Source organism: Peromyscus maniculatus, chromosome 20, assembly GCF_049852395.1.
Source record: "Peromyscus maniculatus bairdii isolate BWxNUB_F1_BW_parent chromosome 20, HU_Pman_BW_mat_3.1, whole genome shotgun sequence".
In the NCBI taxonomy this organism is placed as follows: Eukaryota; Metazoa; Chordata; class Mammalia; order Rodentia; family Cricetidae; genus Peromyscus; species Peromyscus maniculatus.
The window spans coordinates 62169744-62191185 of NC_134871.1; the positions used below are offsets into that span (position 1 = coordinate 62169744).

General features: G+C 38.9%; 1 protein-coding gene across 2 annotated transcripts in view; it reads left to right on the plus strand.

Moving 5' to 3' along the window:
- The window catches only part of Pdzrn4 (PDZ domain containing ring finger 4), a 357657-nt gene that overhangs the window by 244884 nt on the left and 91331 nt on the right, over window positions 1–21442 (plus strand). The window lies entirely within an intron of this gene.

The following is a 21442-nucleotide window of genomic DNA, read 5'->3' on the forward strand; positions in this document are numbered from 1 at the left end:
ATTGAGTACTAAAGCATAGTATGCTCTGAAGATAACAAGTTGCTCCTATTATAGGCTTTACATTATGGCATGTGTTGTGAGAAGATTTATGCCCACATCAATGTACCTCTGTGAATGTAATTCAAAACAAATAAAGCAACATTGCTGTTTAACTTCTCTGCTCCTTAGCTGACAAATAGAGACTTAGACATTTTCTGATAATCAACCTAGGCAGAGTAAGATAAGAGAGATGACACAGGGAGACACTGTCACTCAACTTGATGAGAGCTCCAGGCTGACGATGCTGGTGTCCTGTACAAGGATGAACACATAGGGTTTCAGCAGAAGGTGCTGTGGAGAAGATGAGACGTGGTACTGAAAACACCCCTAACTAAAATATAATTGCAATGGTAAACTGAGATGCTCCAGGATTTCAAGCCTAAAGTATAGAAATTATTGTTTCCAGTGTTGTATTTTTATGGGATTTCCGTGTCTGTGAATATGTGTGTCTCTGTGTCTATATCTGTTTCTTCTGGTTCTTCATTGGCTCTTCTTTTTTCTTTTTGCTTCATCCTATTCTAGTTTGTTTCTTTTTATTTTATCTTACTTTGTTTTATCATTATTTAAGTCTGTATTCTAATGAGAGAGAGAAAGAAAGGTGTAGATTTGGGTGAGTAGGGAGTTGGGGACGATTTGGGGGAAGAATAATCAGAATATATTGTATAAAAATACATAAAAGTTAAAATAAACTACTATTGATAAGTACTTATTCTAATAGGTAAAATTTCAAAGCTATCTCAAACCCCTCCCTGTGTACTTGAAGATATATCTGATATGGAAAAGATATTCCCAACCATATGTCCCCCAAACATTTCTCTTCAAAATTACCCAAGGGCCTCAATTTTACCTCTAGCTGTTGTCTGTGTTAGCCAAGTCATGGTCTCTCATCACTAACAATGTCACTCATCAGACATTGGTCATCTCTTCCTTTCTCTTCCAGCTCTAACCACCCATCTCTGGACACTTAATTCAGTGACTCACTAACAGTCACATTTTCCTTCCCAGAGCTACCAAAGGATCCTTTCTCAGGCATGAGATAACTTACATGTCTATTCCCAAACCCATCTTGTCTACACGCACAAGGCCAATTTGCTAGTTTGGCATTCCAACCCCCCTTGTGCTATTCTTCAGCATGAAAATGGACCTGGCAAACCGTTCTCATCACATTGTACCCACAAGCCATCTTTCCAGCGTGCCTCAGATCTAGCCATGTTTTCCTGGCTCCAGTTATTTTCTATTTGGAAATGGGTTCCTTAGAGCTTCCTTCAAAACAAATTCGGGTCCAAGGCTTCTGTGGAGTTTTCCATGATCATTAATAATAGTGACAGTTCTTTCTATTCTCATGAGAGTCATTGTTCACAATGCCAAGTTAGCAATTGGGAAAAGCTATGTGCAGTTCTGTTTATCTTTTGTGCATGCGTGCTCTATCTCTACAAGTAAAACCCGAGAGCCTCTCCACACAGAAACCACACCCCATGCCTTATTGCCCACTTTCAAATCTAGCACCAATTGCATTGCTTTACATAGGCTGAACATTTGTGCATAATCAATAGAACATAAAAAGTATGATGATATAGCAATACTTTATCTAGAAATTTTTAATTTTATCATTTAGATGAAAGTAATGCAAGAGCCACACAAAGTGGATTAAATATGTGATGTGAACTTCATTAAAACCACATCAAAACATTCCAGAAAAGCTGGGCTGAGTGGCACGTACTTCCATTCCCCCATACTTGGTAGGCTGAATAAGGAGGCTGCTGAGTTTCAGATATGCCTAGGTTAATGAAAACTTGTTTCAAAGAATTCCCAAAACAGGCCAGGGATGTAGCTCAGTTAGTAGAGTATTCACCTAGACTTGGATTTTACTCCTCACACTGTATAAACTAGATATAGTTGCATATGCCTGTGGTCCCAGCATTCAGGGGGTGCAGGGATGAAGATCAAGAGTTCAATGACATCCTGTACCTCCTATGGTCAAAGCCAGCCTGGGGTATATGAGACACTGTCTCAAAATTGTGTTTAGTAAGACATAATTGTTATTGATTTGAGTTTATGGGTTGACAATGTCTGGACTGTGGGTTAGCTTCTTTCTCTCTCTTAGTCTTTTCTTCATTGTCACAAATGGGTGCCATAGCTTCAACCATATTCCTTTTTAAATATTTATATCGATTACTTTAAAGTATTGTATGCATGTGTTTTTATGAATGGATTTATGCATATCAGTACATGTGCTGGTAGAGCCCAGAGGGTGCTGTATCCTCTGGAGCTGGAATTACAGGCCTCGTGACAGCCCAGTTTGTGTGTTTTGAACTCAAATTAGTCCCTCTAAAAGAGAAGTTATATTTCTGGCCCCTCCTACATATTCCAAAGTGGGAAATCAGAAACATTTTTGCCTTATCCTGTCTTTCTTTTATCAAGATTTAAAAAAATTATATGTTGCATCACTAAGTCGAAAAAAACTTAGTCATGGTATATGATCTTAATGTGTTCTTGGACTTGAATTATGTTCAATGAGGAAATGGGTTTATAATTTCTTTAGTTATATCTCTATCTCATTTTGGTATCAGGGTAATACTGGCCTTAAAGGATGTGTTTGGTAGCATCCCCTTCTTTCCTGTTTTGTGGAACAGTTTGGGCAGTATTGGTTTTAGATCTTTCTTTAAAAATTGGTAGAATTTGTCCAATCCTGGGCTATTCTTTGTGGGGGAGATTTTTAATTTAATCTCTCTTTCTTGGATGTCTATTAAGTTCTTTATAGATTCTGTATTTAACTTTTGTCATGTAAGTTTAGAAATTTATCCAGTTAATTTAGGTTTTCTGGGCTTGGGAAATGTAAGTTTTTAAAGTATTCCCTGTGGATTTTCTGGATTAGATTGGAATCTGTTGTAACAACTCCCTTTTCATCTCTAATTCTTTAAGTCTTCTCTGTTAGCAGTTTAACTATAGGTTTGTTAATCTTGTTAATCTCTTGAAAGAACCAATTCCTTGATTAATTTTGTGCATTTTGATTTCTTTCTAACTTCTACCAATATTTATTCTTTCTTGCCACTTAGTAAGTCTTACTTAATCTTCTTGTTTTTCTAAAGCCTTGAGGTGCATCATTATTTATTTGTGTGTTCTCTCCAGTTGGATCTCATTTTTTAACTGGTCACTTTTTTTGGTAGTTTATTTATTGGTAAACTCAAGCTATTTTCATGTAAGGTTATTACTGAGAGAGAGACTTGCTGTCCCCAATGACTTTGTTAGTTGATGTTTAAGTTGATTTGGATTTTATGTATTTCTCTTCATCATCTGTTGTTAGTATTAGAGACTTTTTAATTTGATGTGTCAGAGAGCATTAGTTCCTTCCTAGCTCTTTCCTATTCATATGTTCCTCTAGTGGAATGTATTCCTTCCTATGTTTTCATGAATGAGATTGTCTTCTTCTTCCTTCATGCATAGTATTTCTTTAAGAATTTTCTGCAATAATTTCCATATATTGCTTCATTTGCCTTTGTCTAGAGATGTTCCCATTTCTCCTTCAATTTTAAGGCATAACTCTGCTAGGTATAGAAATTTGGATTGGTAGTTTTTTTACTTTCTGGGCTTAAAATGCATCATAACATGCTTTCTTGCTTTTATGGTTACTAATGAATGATATGATGCTATTCTGCTATTTTGTGTGACTTGTCCCTTAAAGCTTTTAGCTTTCTTTGCTTCGCATATTTGACATCTTGACTGTGATATGTTGTGGGGAAATTCTTCTCTGATCATGTCTGTTTGGGGTTCTAAATAACACGTGCTTCTCAATTTGCTTCTCTGGGTTCTGTGGAATTAGCTACTATAGTTTCATTAAGTTAAATGTCTCTTCTTCTATACCACAGAGTCTGAGGTTTGGTCTCTTGACTATATCCCAGACTTCTTGGAAGTACTGGTCATTTTTAATCTTTTCTTTATATATGTCTGGAATTTATTGTTGTCTCAACTTTTTCCTTCATCCCTGAAGTTTGTTCTTCCGCTTGGTCTTGTCTGTTGGCGATGCCTTTCTACTGTGTTTTTTTCTTTGTGACATTTTCCATAATTTATGTTAGATACTTTTTCAATGTTTCTATTTGCTTGTTAAATTTTTCTTCATTATTTTTGTATTTTTCTCATACTTGCCATTTTATTCATTTGGTAACTGTGTTGCCTCAGTTCATTAATCTGCCTACTTGAATTACCAATTATTTCTTTTTTTTTAAGTTTAACTCTTAATTCTTTCTCAGTGATTTAGTTTTCCATTACTCAAGGTTTGAGAGGTTGCAATGTATTGTGGCTAAGTCCTTACTTTGCTTGTGTTTCTTAGTTGTGTTTGTGTATTTATTGAGATGTATGTGTGTCCTGTTTTAACTTTTCTCCTTTTGCCTACTCTTTGGCTGTATCATTTTTGTGAGTCCCCTTAGAGGATGATTTTGCTGGAAACTACCTTTCCTGGTGCTACTTTGGATGGAGGGATGTGACGATAATACTCTTCCCTAATTTACCAGCAGTCCAGGATTGGCTTTGTTGTTAGAGACACTTGTCTGCTTCTTGTGTGTGTCCATTTAGGGTTCAGAGATCTCAGTGTTGGAATTCTGGTTAGAGAAAGGGTAAATATTTTAGTGGGATAAGTAATATGTACATTTAAATAGTGAAACAAGGAAGGAATAGATAAATGAGGAGAAAGAATTTGAAGTATGAATTAAAAATGATGTATGTGGGTTGCAGGTATGAAAGGTGGTAGAGGTATGAGTATGATAAGAAGTAGAAAATAAAGTTTGTTTTTTAGGTGTAGAAAAGTACACAAAGGAAAGTCACAAAAGTCTTCTCAGGAAGTTGAAGGTAAAGTTGAAATATAGTAGCTTAACCATTAACATATAATATTGTAAATAGTGCTAAAAATTTGGGGGGAAAACTTAAACAACTAAAACATTGTATAAAATTTCAAGAGGCAATAACATAAAGTAGATGACATCATGTTCTTGACCCAAATTTTCCCCCTCATTAAGATGAGGCAGCTTTCCCTCCCCTGCTCCTGTCATTTGTAACGGTCTCACAATTTGGGGAAATGATGCTCTTCTCAGCAGTTGAGACATGTGGGGTCCATGTGTCCTCCTGACAAAAGAGACTTTTGTGAACATAGACTACTTTCTTCTTTAGTTCACTCTAATTGCTCCCTAGTAAGTTACAACCCCACCCCTTGTGAATTAGGGCTCAAATGTTCCACATCAGTACTTCCTGTGATTTGCCTCTGACAGGATATGAAAGCCCTCCCACTGAAGTACCTTCGTGCGCTCTTTCTGGGCTCCCCAACACAGTGTTCCCTTGTCGTCAGTCGCCAGAGTGGCAGGGGATGGGGAGTCATTTCCTCTGCCTGGCAGTCTCATGCTCAGGGTCTCTGTTCACTTCTGTACTCAAACTCTTGAGTTTTCCCTGTTCTAGGCAGTTCTTTCCACATGGGGTTCACTGTCAAGATAATCAACACTGATTTATGGTGGTCAATGAGGCATCTTCAGGGTTCATCAATTGTGCCATTTTCCATGGGCAGTTCACTGGCAGAGACATTTAAGGGTCATCAGAAGGGTGCGTATGGCAGCCATGGCCCTGCCGCTGCATCAATGGTGGCAGCATTGGCAAGTGTCCAGGTCCATTCATAAGAGACATTTGTTGGAACATAGGGAAAAAAATCTGCTCGTTCAGTAGGTTAGGGAGTCAGAGGGAGCAGCTTGACCCATGATACAGCAGCCCTGATAATTCTCCTCCCCTTGCTTGCTTAGACGTGACCTATAGTCCACCACCTTAGCAAAAACGCCAGGCTTCATGGTCATCTTTGCATCTCAGCCGAGTTTTGAAGCTCCAGCTATAAAGAAGTACTAAACCTGTCAGTAGGCTGGTACCTAGTGAGGCTTGACAACAGTGAGGCCCAAGCACATTGACCTCTGACAGGTAAGACTGTACACAAGGACGTGTGGGAGCAGGAGAGGCCAGGGGAGTTGAATCCGAGATCAGCTCTACTTAGTAGGTTCATGATTTCCCTAACTTATATGTTGCTTTTTATTTGATGAAAAAAAAAAAAACATGTCTCCTTGAGAAAACTCAAATCAACATTAAACATAATGTGCATTTTGAGGAATCAGCAAGAAATAGAACTTCTTGTGAGATATATGTGCAGTATCAAGAAGCAGCCTTGATTTTGGCTGATGTTTAGAAGATCTCAATACTTTTCATTTTTGATCCCTTTGTTATGTGATTGGTTGTAAATATAGTCCACAACCTAACTTGTTGATTTTTATCATTTTTTTAAATTGTATATGTATGTGTGTACATGCGTGTGTGCGTGCATGCTTATGTGCATGTGCACGCACGTGCAAGCATGTTATGGCACTTGTGGAGGTCGAACAACTCTGTGGAGTCAGCTCTCTGCTTCTGTCTTGACATGGGTTCCGGTGGTTGAACTCAGGTCATCATACTTGTGCAGCAAGTGGCAAATGATTTTCCCTACTGAGCCATCTCTCGTGCCCCTGTCTTCATCTTTATATTCCCTTTTTAAGGAAAAATACCATTATTTTTTCAGTAAGCTTGCAAAGACTTCAAAGACAAAATATCAAGACGAGAAAAATTATATATGTCTCTTCTGAGGTTTTCTTGGATTCTTACGGCACCTCGGGACTTTTGGAGAGCAGGATATTAAATATTTCTTTTCCTCTTTCAAAGCAATCGGAGGGAAGAGTGAGTGGCTGAGGTTTCTCCCACCCATATGTGGGGAGCTTTAGAGAGCATGTAGCATTGATGTGTGACATGCTGCTCCTTTCTAAAAGCATCAGGAATATTAAAACACTCCTATTATCTGTGCTTAGCCTCGAGTCTCCTTTAATGATCCTCCCAGATCTTGCAAGAACTCAGACTAAATCAACTCTATGAGTTCAAATAGTAGAAACATGGTGTCAATTAATGGCTCTTGTCAGGACCCATAAATTATGGTACCTGTTACCCGTTTTTATATCTGCTAACGGTAGTGGGGCAGCCCATTAAAGCATCTCGCCTTTGCACTGATGTGCTCCTTAAAAGAAAAACCAGCCAATCAGATAGATCTCCATGGCTGAACTCAGAGTCCAGTAGCACACACGTTACATTTCCACAGGTAGAACCTTCTTCTCTGACATTTGAATGTATATTCTTATCTAAAATTTTATACCCATTCTTCGCTGTACCCCAATCTTAAAAGATACACTTTATGAGTTATTAGATTAAAACACAGGAAACATTCATCTGTAAAATCCTGCTCTCTCTTTTGTTCAGATATCCATGGAGTTTAGCTTGTTTTATGTGAGCGAATGCTGATCAGTGTAATTGGGAGAATTCATACCTCTTTTCCTCCTGCCATATGAAACTTAAAATGATAGTTGGGAATAATCATTCATAAATCCTAGGATTAAGAGTAAACCTGGGAGAGTTCTCAAATCTGAATCCCCTCTCCTCAGAATCACAGCATTAAAGCAGTTTGTTTCCGGGAGAACTAACTAGCTTGATATTACTAACAATAATGTCATTTCTTATTTTAGTGCAGTAGTCAAGAACTTGGGGTCAAATCCTGCCACCCATGAACAAGCTATCTGAGATATGACATTTAAGATCATTTACCCCTCTTTCTCACCTACTCTAAAGCACAATAGAGAGAACCTTCTGCCAATACAAGAAATGAATGCATGCAAGGACCATATTAAATGCTTTATACTAAGTGTGCTACATAAATGTTGACTGGAATTGTTTTCTATATTCTGTCTCATATAATATAACCCTGACTGATCAAGGAATATGAAGGCCAAACTGTTCATAACAGATATGGTGAGAGATCTGTCTGCATTGTCATGTCTTGGCACAAGACTGTGTGTCCTGCTCATCCGGACACGACAGGACCTTAGCTTAGAGGCTGACTGTCCCTGTGGATTAAATCTGGTATGGAAGTGACATCTCAGGAAATTCCCAGCATGCCATGATTCATAGGAAGTGTTACTATTTTTACATGTGTGGCTACAAAAAACCATTTAATGGCTTCCCCACCTCATTTTATTTACATATAAAATACATGGAAAGGGGAAATTAAAAATCTCCTCAAAGCAAACAGAACTAAATCAGTGCTTATAAGTTTATAAAACCATTATAATTGGAGCAAACTATTTTAAGTAAAGGACAAGTTGGTCTGTATAATATTGAGAAGCCAGAGACCATTTCTTGGGTGGGAAGTTATGGATTGTACTAGTCTTGAACTGGAACTTAAGGCAAAGCAGGTTACCCATGCCAGTGCCTGTCTTTGCTATGATTCAAGCTCAACAACAAAATGTAGCCAGAAATATACCTAAAAATATGCTACTAGCGGACCGTGTCCTTTGCCCTGCAAAAGCTTCTCCGTTTCAAGAGGTCCCATTTATTAATTGTTGCTCTCAGTGTCTGTGCTACTGGTGTTATATTTAGGAAGTACTCTCTGGTGCCAATGCGTTCAAGATTACTTCCTACTTTCTCTTCTATCAGGTTCAGAGTAACTGGATTTATGTTGAGATCTTTGATCCACTTCGACGTAAGTTTTGGGTATGGTGACAGATATGGATCAGTTTGCATTCTTCTACATGTTGACATCCAGTTATGACAGCACCATTTGTTGAAGATGCTTTCTTTTTTCCATTGTACAGTTTTGGCTTCTTTGTCAAAAATTAGGTGTTCATACATATGTGGATTAATGTCAGGGTCTTCAGTTCGGTTCCATTGGTCTACATGTCAGTTTTTATGCCAGTACCAAGCTGGTTTTTTTTTATTACTGTAGTTTTATAGTAGAGCTTGAAGTTGAGACCATAATTGGAAAAAGTACAGGGACAACTAGCCAAACTAGTGGAAACACATGAACTGTTAACCAATAGCTAAGGAACCCCTATAGAACTGGACTAGGCCCTCTGGATAAGTGAGACAGTTGTTTAGCTTGAACTATTTAGGGGGGCCCCCAGGCAATGAGACTGGTACCTGTCCTTAGTGCATGAGCCAGCTTTTTGGAACCTAGTGCCTATGCTGAGACACTTTGGTCAGGCTTGGTTCAGGGAAGAGGGGATTGGACCTGCCTCAACTGAATGTACCAGGCTCTGCTGACTCCCCAGGGGAGACCTGGCCTTGGAGGAGGTGGGAATGGGGGGTGGCGTGGGGAGAGAAGGCTGTGGGGTGGGAAGAGGGAGGACAGGGGAATCTGTGGTTGATATGTAAAATGAATAGAAAATCTCTTAATAAACAGAAAAGAAAAATTTAAAAATAAATAAATAAAAAGCAAAAAAAAAAAGATACACTACTAAATTTTAGGATGAAACACTTTAACAATTTAAAACTAAGAGAGGGGGCTGGGGAAAGACTCAAACTGTGAAATGAGCGTGGAGACGCAAATTTGGATCCCCATAGCCCATGTAGAACTCCAGGAGGTATGTTGATAAGCACCTGTAATTGCAATGCTGTACAGACAAAGACCCCTGGAGCTCACTGAGCAGCTAGTATTGTTGAATCACTCCAGGAGCAGTGAGACACCCTGCCCTGAAAACAGTGGAAAGTGATTGAAGAAGATATTTGGCATTGATCTCTGTACTTCACACATGCAAACATACATTTACACATGCACACACATTTGTGCACACACACACATAAACACAGTTGCACACACACATAATATATATGTATATATTTCAAAAACAAGAAAAAATTGTATTAAAACTGAAAAGTAATGGTAGCTTTGTCAATATTAAGTAAAAAAAAATCAGTTGTTTCCAAATTTACATACAACAAAATAATGAATACCATACACCTATGATATAATATTGTACTATTTTTAAAGGAATTTTTTATTTTAGATTTTTGTTACTGGCCATTTTCAACTATAGTCTTGATGACCACTTGGCAGAGATACTGCAAAAAGAGATTCAAATATAGAGACAAAGTAAATAGAATTGCTTCCAAGCCCCCCTCCCTTTTTAATAGTGTAAAAGGAAAGAAATGTGTACTCAATTTTGTTAAATACAATTTTTGAAATACTTCCTTAGGGGGAAGGAGAGATCATTCTGTGGTTATGAACACCTGATGCTCTTGCAGAGGACCCAGATTAGATTCCCAGTACCCATATGGCAAATCCAAACCTTCTGTTAACTCCAGTTATGGGAGTTCTGATTCTATCGCCTGGATTCTGAAGGCACTATGTACATATTATGCACACCATACATGAAAGCAAACACTCATACACATAAAATAAATGCATCATTTAACGAAAAAAAATACTTTTTGAATTATATTGGTCTGATGGTTTAAATGAAAATGGTCCCCATAGGCTCATATTATTAAATACTTGCAGTAGATATGTTCTGTATGCTGTAAATGTGTTGCTCTGATTGGTTGATAAATAAAATGCTGATTGGCCAGTAGCCAGGCAGGAAGTATAGGTGGGACAAGCAGAGAAGAGTATTCTGGAAACAGGAAAGCTGAGTCAGGAGTTGCCAGCCAGCCAGAGAGGAAGCTAGATGTAAAAGTACCAGTAAGCCACAAGCCATGTGGCAACTTATAGATAAATAGAAATGGGTGAATTTAAGATATAAAAACTAGATAGCAAGAAGCCTGAGCCACTAGGCCAAACAGTGTAAAAAACATAAGTGTCTGTGTGTTTACTTGGGTCCAAGTGACTAGCTGCAGGGCATCAGGTCCGCAAGGCTGCAGGAGCTGAACAGAACCAGGAAAACTTGAGCTACAAATACTTGGTCCCCAGCTGGTGGGAATGCTTTGAAGGATTAGGAAGTTTGGCCTTGTTGGAGAAGATGTGTCACTGGAGGCCAACTTTGAGATTTCAAAAGAGTTACAGGTTCCCTGTGATCTCTTTCTGCCTCGTGGTTGTGAATCAAGATGTGAGCTTTCACCTGTTCCTTCATTCTACAATTATAGACTCAAGCCCTCTGAAACCATAAGCCAGATTAAACACTTCTTGGTCATGATGTTTTATCACAGCAATAGATAAATAACTAAGATGGTTTGTATTAAAAAATTTGAGATATACTATGCTTAGTGTTGGGTTTATGATCAAACTGTTTCTAAGTCCTATGGCATATAGATATTCACAGAGTAATAAAAAAATACTTAATTTTTAATAATCCTATCTAATTTTTTTGACTAACCTAGTTTTAACTTTTAATAATGCCTAGTTATTGCAAGAATAGTATTAAACAAGATCATTCTAGAGACATTTAAGGGCTCCTTGGGGGTTGTTTTGTCAGTATTGAAAGGGAAATAGAAATTGACATAAAGGTAACAGCTGGGCAGGGATAACAGAGAAGGCATAAAACAGTTTGAACAAACCTGAATGAAAATACAAAAATAAGTCAGAGTAAAAAATATAGGGAAAAGCTTTATTGAAAAACTGTGCTTCTTGGAAAAGCAGCCAGGAGTAAAATTCCAATTTCATGGTCACTGTGAGGTCATAGGCCCTTTAGTGGGAAAGTGGTCACAATGAGTTCATAAAGCTAATTAGTGGGTGCTTGGTCACTGTGAGGTCAGATCTCAGCTTTGTGGGCTCATTGTGAGTTCACAAACCTGCCTAGCAAGCATGTAGTTGCCATGCTGAGTACATTCCTGCTCATCTCTCAACACTCACATGGTCTCTAGCCCCTGTCCTGGTTGTCCACAAACCCATCAGAAATGTTTCTACTCTGGACCTTTGTAATGGCTTGTGGTTCACTACTTGGCTTGTCCAGATGGACATAGGAACATTCAATTTTCTCCTAATTAAATCATTGCTTACATTTACTTAATGACATCTTTACTTGCTGTGTACCAAGAGAAAAATAGTGACTCCCTTCCCTCTCAAGCCTTCTTCTCATGATCACTCTTTTTCATAGCATTTGACACATAACTATCTTCCAAAGAAATTAAAAGTAATTGAATATACATTCCCTTTACTGTTTTTCTTAATTGTGAATGCCATAAGGTCAGGGATTTAGTCTGATTCACTCCCTGATACTTCCTTAGTGTATAAAGTAATAGCTGGCAAGGAGCAGATAATTCATGAATGAAAATTAAAGGTGGGGGGCTAATCTTGGGCTCAGGAAAATTATTTTCTAATTTTCCATTTTAACTAATATTTTAGGTGTTCTGACAGGAGCATACTGTTGTACAAGAGAATGGTCTCAGTGTCTAATTATATTTTAAGCTATAACAGTTTTAATAACATCATTTGCCTTCTATCCTTTTGTAAGCAACTCTCAATAGTCTAGGACTTGAACTACCGGGGAACTTCAGCTTTGTATTTTAATATATTTAATATTGTAGACTCTAAAAATATAATTTACAAATAGAATTTCAAAAATTAGGTATTATGCAAAATACATATTTGCAAATTTGATCACATGTTTACATATTTAACTCATAAGACTCATCTATTGACATCTGGATTATCCAAAGCCTTTTTGCTTAGTAATTAAAACTATGGAAACAGAACAAGGCTCAGTCTATGTCATGTTCCCAGCAGTACTTCCTCATTGAGCTTAACCCTTTTAACAAGGTTAGGCAATGTCCCACAGACAAGAGGTGAGGGTGTTCTCAAATGGGAATTAGAAAGCAGTGCTCATTGAGTAAACATAATAACTGACTTCAACAGCCTTTTAAAAAACAGGAAAACACGATTAACAGGAGGCTTAATGTAGTGACTCTGAACTGAGCATAATCTTAACTTGAAGGGCTATTGTAGATGTAACCAACCGTCTTATTAAATAAGAAACACAGAACCAATGTAAAAGAGAAAGCTAAGAGGTCAGAGCTCAGAGCTAAAATCTTACCCTTCCTCCTGCATGCTCCTAGCTTCCCAAAAGAGACCTATCTCCTGTGTGTATGTCTTTAAATAATCTTTCTGTTCTGCCTTCTCATTGGTTGTAAACCCAAACTTACATGACTGCCTCGTCACTGCCTGTAAGTACAGCCCTCTAGGTCTTAAAGGCGTATGTCTCTAGTGCTGGCTGTATCCCTGAACATACAGAGACCTATGGGATTAAAGGCGTGCGCCACCACCACCACCACGCTCTTTCTATGGCTCTAATAGCTCTGACCCCTGGGCAACTTTATTTATTAACATACAATTAAAATCGCATTTCAGTACAAATAGAATACCACTATAGGTATTCCATCATGTCTGGAAACATGTGGTCACAAACTGTGGGAGAGGCCATCTGCTCCTAGAATCTAGTGAGTGGAAGTTAGAGATGCTGCTACATGGCCATAGTACATATCACTGTCCCTCATTAAGAAGAAAAGGGACTACCTATCACAAAACACTGCCAATGCCACAGCTGAAAAAGCACAGCCTTAGGACACTGTGCTCTTCAGTAGGCAGTTCAGTCGTGTAGGAAATCTCTTCCACACTGGGAAAGAGCTGTTACCAGCATGGTGAAGCAGTGGATGAACTTACCTCCCTTATCTGGAACCTCAGCAATGTGCTCAGTGTTTGACATCGGCCCTGAGAGGAACCCACCACTCTCTAAAGTAAATTTATCATTTTATCTTGAAAGTACGGACTTCATCCATTTGGGATATTTTTTCTGAGATTTCTAATTTTCTTCTTTAACATAGAAATCTTAGCTTGTTATTTGATGAATCTAGGTCATTGGTAAAATTTTAATGGCGCCATCAATTCGCCATAGTTCTCAGCTTCTGAACTCAATACTTCGCAGGGACCTATTGTTCTGTGCTCTGGCTTTTAACAGACTCAGACATACTTAAAAAGCTTGAAAATCAGTAAGAGTTTCTATTTGCTAGCATTGATTTTGATGAAAAGTGGTTTTTCCCTCAGAATATAAAACCCAAATTTTAAGTGAACAATCATTCTGTATATACTATACAGTGATTAACTAATGTAGGTATTGGAGGACAAAGGAGAAATATTTCTTGGTGGCATAAGGAGAGTGCCGGGAGGCAGTCAAGACTTTTAATCCCAGCTTTACCACTTGTGGTATGACCTTGGTAAAAATCAATTAAACCAATATTTATCTCTTATTGAAGATGTGGATAATACTTAAATCTCCTGTGGGCAGTGAGATAAATGCTGGTTAGCTAATTAATTTACAAATTGCAGGATAGATTATAAGTATGAAGCACTAATTCCTCTCATTAGTAATGACTTCACGTAAATTTGAGACATTGTAGACTGAGGGCTCCAGAATGAGAAATCCAAATTTACCTCTAGAGCAAATTGTAGGGCCAAACTGAAGACAAGTCCTCAGACTACTAACTCAATGTTCCTCTTAGTGTGATGTTTATCCTTTAGATTTGTACAATGAAAAGAAAAAAGCCAGCAAGCGTTCTCTACATGTGTACATTTCCCAAAGTTGTAGTTCACAGATGCACTGATAACCACTGAATAGAATCCTTTAGAATTCATGTTGATTACAAAGTCGAAGAATAGCTTATATAGTTTATAATGCTTTAGCTTACATATCGTTTATTCTTTATATGTGACTTCCATATTATTATTTTATGAGACAGAGTAGGAATTCAGAACATTTAAAAAATAGATGTATTTTCTATTACCCTGCCCCCTTACAGGAGCATTATCTCATGAGTTTACCAGTGTGCAGAATCTCCTCTCTTCAGGATTGTCCCACCACCAGGATTCTGAACTCCTGCCACACAAATCACCACACATATTTCAAGATCTTCTTACCACACGCATAGTGGTGGGATCATACCTCTCCCAACCCATCTTCTCGGTGTCAGCAGTAGACCTCAGACTCCAGCCTGAGTTATTAGAGGAATAGACTCAGAGTTTGAAAAGAACAGGGCAGGATAGGGTTCTGCACTCAAAGTGACATGCTATGCTTCAGAGAAAGCATGGGTACCATCAGGCTCTTTAACATGTCCCTATATAGTATCACCACACTACCACACTTGCCACTTTACTGCTCTAAGTTACACACACACACACACACACACACACACACACACACACACACACACACACACACACGGAAGAAAAAATAAAAGAGAAAAGGCTATCTTGTGTTTCTAATTACCACTGATGCTTTTTGTTCTCTCTGGAAATTGCATGCTCTGATCTAGACATGCTAAGCACTAAACACATCATCATGTATTTCATAAGAGTTATGTTTGGTCATGTGCTGTTAATGATGGCCTTTGAGAACCCAGGAAAATTTCCTTTCTATGTTTTGTTCTGTTCTTTGGTTCCTAGGCCTTCATTATGCCCACCAGCATAGGATGAATAAAATATTTTCACTTGATATAATTTTAATGACCTGATTCATATCTGTTGCTTTCATACATATTCATATGAAGACCACATAACCCCAGAAAAAAATGGAACTTATGCTATGAATTGATTAGCGTATTAAGCAATCGTATCAGATGCATACAAAGTAATATGTTCTCTATTATCTGAAATGATGGCTTTTTTTAGGTTAAAGCTTTATTTATTCAACAACCTGTAAGTCCAATACCATACATAACCATTTTAAAAAACATTAAAGACAGAGTGCTAGTTAAGGCTCGCATCGTGAAACACCTGTACAAGGAAGGGATGCCTACAACCCAAGAGTAATTTATCAGACTGTCTCTTTTCTTTGCAAAGTTCTTAGAATTTTAAATCTTGCTTTCTGGACAATGCAGAAAAGGAAGCCTTAGATCATCTGACGCACACGACTACCTCCCAATTTACAGTTTCTCTCACAAATGTTAATGAAAGGGCCAGAAGAGCAAACATGTACTATATACTATGCCATGCATGAATTCTTGAAAAGTAGAGGGGTGTGCACATGCAAGTATGTGTGTGTGTATATATGTATGTATGAGAATAATGCAAGTTTACCCCTCTAAGCAATAGCTAGGTTGCTTCAAGGAAGAGAACAGCTTTCACCCTGTGATTCCAAGTTGCAGATAGTGGAAATCTCTGAGCCTCACCCTGACCTTTAAAGGGGAAGTGAGGAAAAGACTTGTTTAATGCTGAGTCTCCCTATCCCAGCAATGTTTTCTAGATAGGGCTGCTCTTTAAAGTATGAGATTCCTGCCCCTACCCTCACCACAAAAAAAAAAAAAAAAAAAAGATCAGATTTCACTTAGCATTATATCTGCCACTCTGGATTGTTCTTATATCTTTGAAATGTCCGAGTCATTCTGGGATAGCTGCTTATAAGCTGCCACCATGAGATGACATTTAAATCGAGTGAAAGAGATAGAGATCGTACCCTCTCTAAACAAACAGAGCCAGTCTTGTCTAGAAAGCTGGTGCGGGATGCTATGTTCTGTCTCGCTCTTCTGTGCATACGGCATCCCACAAATTATAAATTCTGTTTCACAGAACTACAATATTTACTACCAGAGGAAAATAGATTATTAATTACAGCCAAAGGCTGCTTTGATTAAATATACAATTAATTAGCTATGCTAAGCCCATCCATCCCAGAGCTCCTAATATTTTCAGCCTGATGATTCTTCTAGTACTTTTAATTAAAATTGTTCTAAAAAGCCACAAGTTAGCTGCATGTGCACTTAAACTGGAGTTCTCTCGCAATGTTTCACCGCTTTCCGTATGCCACATAATTAATCTTTAGTGATTAAATGTACATAAAATCATCAGAGATGCAAAGCAATTTGTGCAGACATGGAACAATGGAGAGGTTTTACCAGGCCTTGGCAGAATCGTTTTATCTGCTGAAAATTATTTCAAAAGCATAAAGATGTTAATTGTTTGAAGGAAGTAAATTTACACAATTTACCCTTTTCCACATTCTTCCAAAGACAACAAAACAAAATACACAGTATTAGGACTGAGATGTTTTGTGGCAGTTTAAGAACATGATGACTCTATTTGCTGTTACATCCAGCCTGTTGCCCTGTTTTGTTCACTTCCTAGGGCACACGTAGAGCCTATTAAGACACTCTGTTCACAAAAGACAAAGTATGTATGACAATCCCATAGTGTATACTGCATAGACACAAAGGACTAGGGAGAAGAAGCCAAGTGCTCACAAAGTCCCGCTCCCCACACCATTGCCTACTTGTTCCCGCACACGCCTGGACAGACCCAGAGCCCTGAGTAAGGGCAGATCTGCCTACGGTCCCGCTGCTGTTTCCTCGATGGTCTTTCTGTTTGAATGCCTCACTGACTGTGTTTTCTACAGAAAAGGGATGAGCACCCAGGTAGTATTTACATCTGCACTTCCTCCCAGCTGACAGTGTCATGCCACATGTGCTCCAGGACAGACCTTGAGCAGGCATAGTTGCTATTTTAAATGTGTCTTCATTTTTTTCTTTGACAGCCTCTATTTTCTCTTTTTCAAAGATTTATTCCTTTTATGGTGTGTGTGTTTGTACGTATATTGTATATATTTATCGGTCTACATATGTATACATATATATGTACACACACATACACACACACACAAACACACATGCACGCACACACCACATGTGTCCACTACTCACAAAGGCCAGAAGGAGAGGCCAGATTTCTGAGTACTACAGCTATAGGATATTGTGAGCTGCCCAGTATGGGAGCTGGGAATAGAACCTAGGTCCTCTGGAAGAGGAACACACATTTTTAACCACTGAGCTGTCTCTCCAGCCCTTCCATCCTTAAGTAATTTAAACTATTTCTTTTCTAAACCTATGAGTTTGAGAAAGTGGCAAAGAGGACACTGAGCAGGTTTGACCTGTGGATGTCAATGCTTTGAAACTCCCCTATGGCCCTGGCCTTTCTATAGTGGGTTTACATCATAGACTGAGTTCTACCAGGTACCAGAGTATATTCAAGTGTCAGAATTGATTATTATAAATGATTTAAGTTCCTGCCCCTCCTAAAATGGTGGCAATTTGTTCAGATTTGGGTCCATCCTTTCACATTGGTATGAAATCCCTTTCCTCCTTTAGGCTCTAGGCTAGAGATTCCCCTGGTGGAGAAGTGGACCATACAAGTCCTTTCTAGTGATGCTTTTCTTGTTCTAAAGCTATTACATATTCCACTTGGAACAGTTTATATCCCATGGGATATCTTTTGGAAGAGGTTCTTATAAAGCATGTGGAAAGAGGGAGGGAAGGAAAAAAGATAGATAGATAGATAGATAGATAGATAGATAGATAGATAGATAGATAGATAGATAGATAGAGGCAGATAGACTCATAGTGTGGCAATCTCCTACTTAGCCAGGTAGATAAAACTCAAAAGATCAGAGTTTAGGCTACTAGAAGTAGGTATTTTCTGCAAGTATGTATTTTCTAAAGCAACCACTAAAGTTGGAAGCTGGCAAAAGATGCACTTCTATATAGAATACATTTTATGGTTTTATGATCCGCTTTTAAATTTCACAGTTCACATTCCTGCTCAATGTGAACTTAACTGATCAGAGGGCAAAACACAGCAAGGTTGCGTGGAAAGTTGCTTATGTAATTTGACCCACAAGAATAAGATGAATGGGAGTATCCAAGCTCCATTTCACAACCCTTTCAATATCTTCTCTCACTTAGAGTTTGCTATGCTGCCTAGCCTCAGCACAGGCACATATCACATCTCCCTATTTCCTTCCTAGTGATTTCTCTGCTTCCATTCAGTTACTTCTCACCACAGCCTTTAGGGTGATTCTCCTAAATATAAATGAGACCTTGTAGTTCTCAAAGGAAAGGCGTTGCAAACAAACCCCTCAGCATGGCCTGCAGAAGGCAACGGGATCCTTGTCAGCCTCCACTCTGGGCTTCTCTGTACCCTCCACACGGTCCTCAGAAGACCTGCCCTTCCATGCCTTCGATCCAGGATTCCTTCCCTTTATTTTAGCAGTTTATAAATCTCTTCACTGATCAAGGTCCATCTCCTGGGTCAAAGGGTGGAGTGACACCACGTTGTCCCAAAGAATTGTTAACACTGCCATTAAAATCTTTGCAATTTTATTCCTGACTATGTGTCTAACTTCATTAATTTCTTGAAATATAAAACTTGAGTTTTGAACATAAGCAATAAACAATAAACTAGGCATGATCTTGGACAGAATACATTTAAGTACATAATATACTTTGATCATATTTCCCCTATTACCCTCTCTTATAACTTCACAGCCCTTTCTTCTTCCCATCAAGTCCACTCCCAACTTATATGTCCTATTCCCCTTTTGGTGGCCCAATGCCTTTAATTAGGGTCGCCTACATGAACATGGGGGCAAAGTTATTTACTAAACAAGGCTAGCTTACCAGTAGTTATACCTCTAAGAAATATAACTCACCTTCCCTCAGCAACTACTAACTACCTGTAGCTCCCCAGAGTGTGGGACAGTCTCCTGAACCCTCCCTCACCATGGTACATGTTGAGGGTCACAGTCTTGTGCAGGTCTTGCCTAGGTGGTACAACCTTGTTGGATTTCATTGTTGTTGTTGTTGTTTTTTTTTTTTTTTTTGGTTTTTCGAGACAGGGTTTCTTTGTGTAGCTTTGCGCCTTTCCTGGAACTCACTTGGTAGCCCAAGCTGGCCTCGAACTCACAGAGATCTGCCTGCCTCTGCCTCCCGAGTGCTGGGATTAAAGGCGTGCGCCACCACCGCCCGGCATCATTGTTGTTGTTTTTACAACTATTTGTGCTCTGGTTACAAAGATCAGAGCAAGACTTCCCCCAAGGGCCAGAAGCATATTTCCTTTTCTTTAGCACACTGGAAAAAATGAATTTAACTACTAGCAGCTTTTTAATGGGTTGTTTAGTTGCAATGAAATTTTGTTATTTGTGCAAACTTAGAATTGATTTTAATGCTGTTTCCCTTGTTTGTGGCTTTTGTCTTTTCATTCTCAGACCTGTTTCACACAATGCTATGTCTCCAGCAGACTTTCTCATTAAGTTTGAGATAGTTGGGTCTGATATGTCAAAGACTCAACAGATCGGTTATTAATAACCACCTGCATGAGCTGTACATTATCCTAGGAAGTGAAAGGTCAGGGCATAGTGGTTATCCTATCATTTCATCAGTGGACTCCTCTCCATGGACTTTCAGTCATTACTCACTGCTTATAGAGCCACTCGAGATATAAAATGTCTTTTTGTAGCAATGAGAGAACTCCCACAATTAGCCAGGAGGCAGCCATTTATCTTTTTAAACAGCTTAGCTTGGAGAAGAACAGGATGCTTGGTGATATTCACCAAATGAATTGTTATGACAGTGATAAAGTTGGTGATACCAGTTTTGGATTTTTGCCTATAGGGATGTGAATTTGTGCATGTGCGTGCATGTTCACATTCATAGAAGACAGAAAATCAATTACAGGAGTGAGGCTGTGTTTCTTCAAAGGCATGCAAAAGGGGGGGGGCGCGGATTGGAGATGGCTCAGCAGTTAAGAGCATTGGCTACTCCTCCAGAGGACCCTGAGTTGGGTTCCTAGCATCCATTTGGGCAGCTACATAACCTCTTGTAACTCTAGTTCCAGAGGATTCCACACACTCCTCTGGCCTCAGATGACACCTACATACAGTTGGCATACACACACACACACACACACACACACACACACACACACACACACACTACTTTAAATCTTATCTAGTGCCTATGGTGAGATACCTTGTGTAGCCTTGGTGCAGAGGGGAGGGGCTTGGACCTGCCTCAACTGAATGTACCAGGCTCTGCTGACTCCCCATGGGAGGCCTTGCCTTGGAGGAGGTGGGAACTGGGGGTTGGTTGAGGAGGAAGGCTAGGGGGCAGGAGGAAGGAGGAGAGGGGGATCTGTTGCTGGTATGTAAAATGAATAGAAAATTTCTTAATAATAAAAAAATTCTTATCATAAAAATATTTAAAAGATATGTGGAAAAAGAAACAAACATGGTCAGAGACTCTTCACTAGCCAATTCCTTATAATTATTTGGGAAATCTAAATGGTTTTAGCATATATCCATTTTTAACTAATGACAAAACAATAGTTTTGGAAAAGTTCAATCTGTCATAATTTTTACTCATCAAAAAGTTCCAAGATGGCAGTCAATTCAGAGCTTTGTGATTGGTCAATGTGCAGAGAATAGGTGCCTGTTCAGTGCTCAGCCCTAAACAGGACATCTCCATAAAAGCCCCCTTTCCAAGGCACAGGGAATACCAGGGAACAGGAGATAGAAAAATTGTACAAGCCAGTGGTCATGAGAGACTGGTGCAAATTAGTGTGCTCATGCAACCATAGCAGCTCTGATTGCCTACTCAAGAGAAGTGCAAGACCAGCCCAGTCAGCAGCAGCATGGACAGAGGAGGACTTGAAGGGTGGAGCCCTAGATGAGGATATGGCGGTCGATAGCTGCTAAGGAAAGGAAAGTCAATTTTCTTTAGCAGTCTTGTTTTGTTTTTCAAGACAGGGTTTCTCTGCTTAGCTCTGGCTGTCCTGGAACTA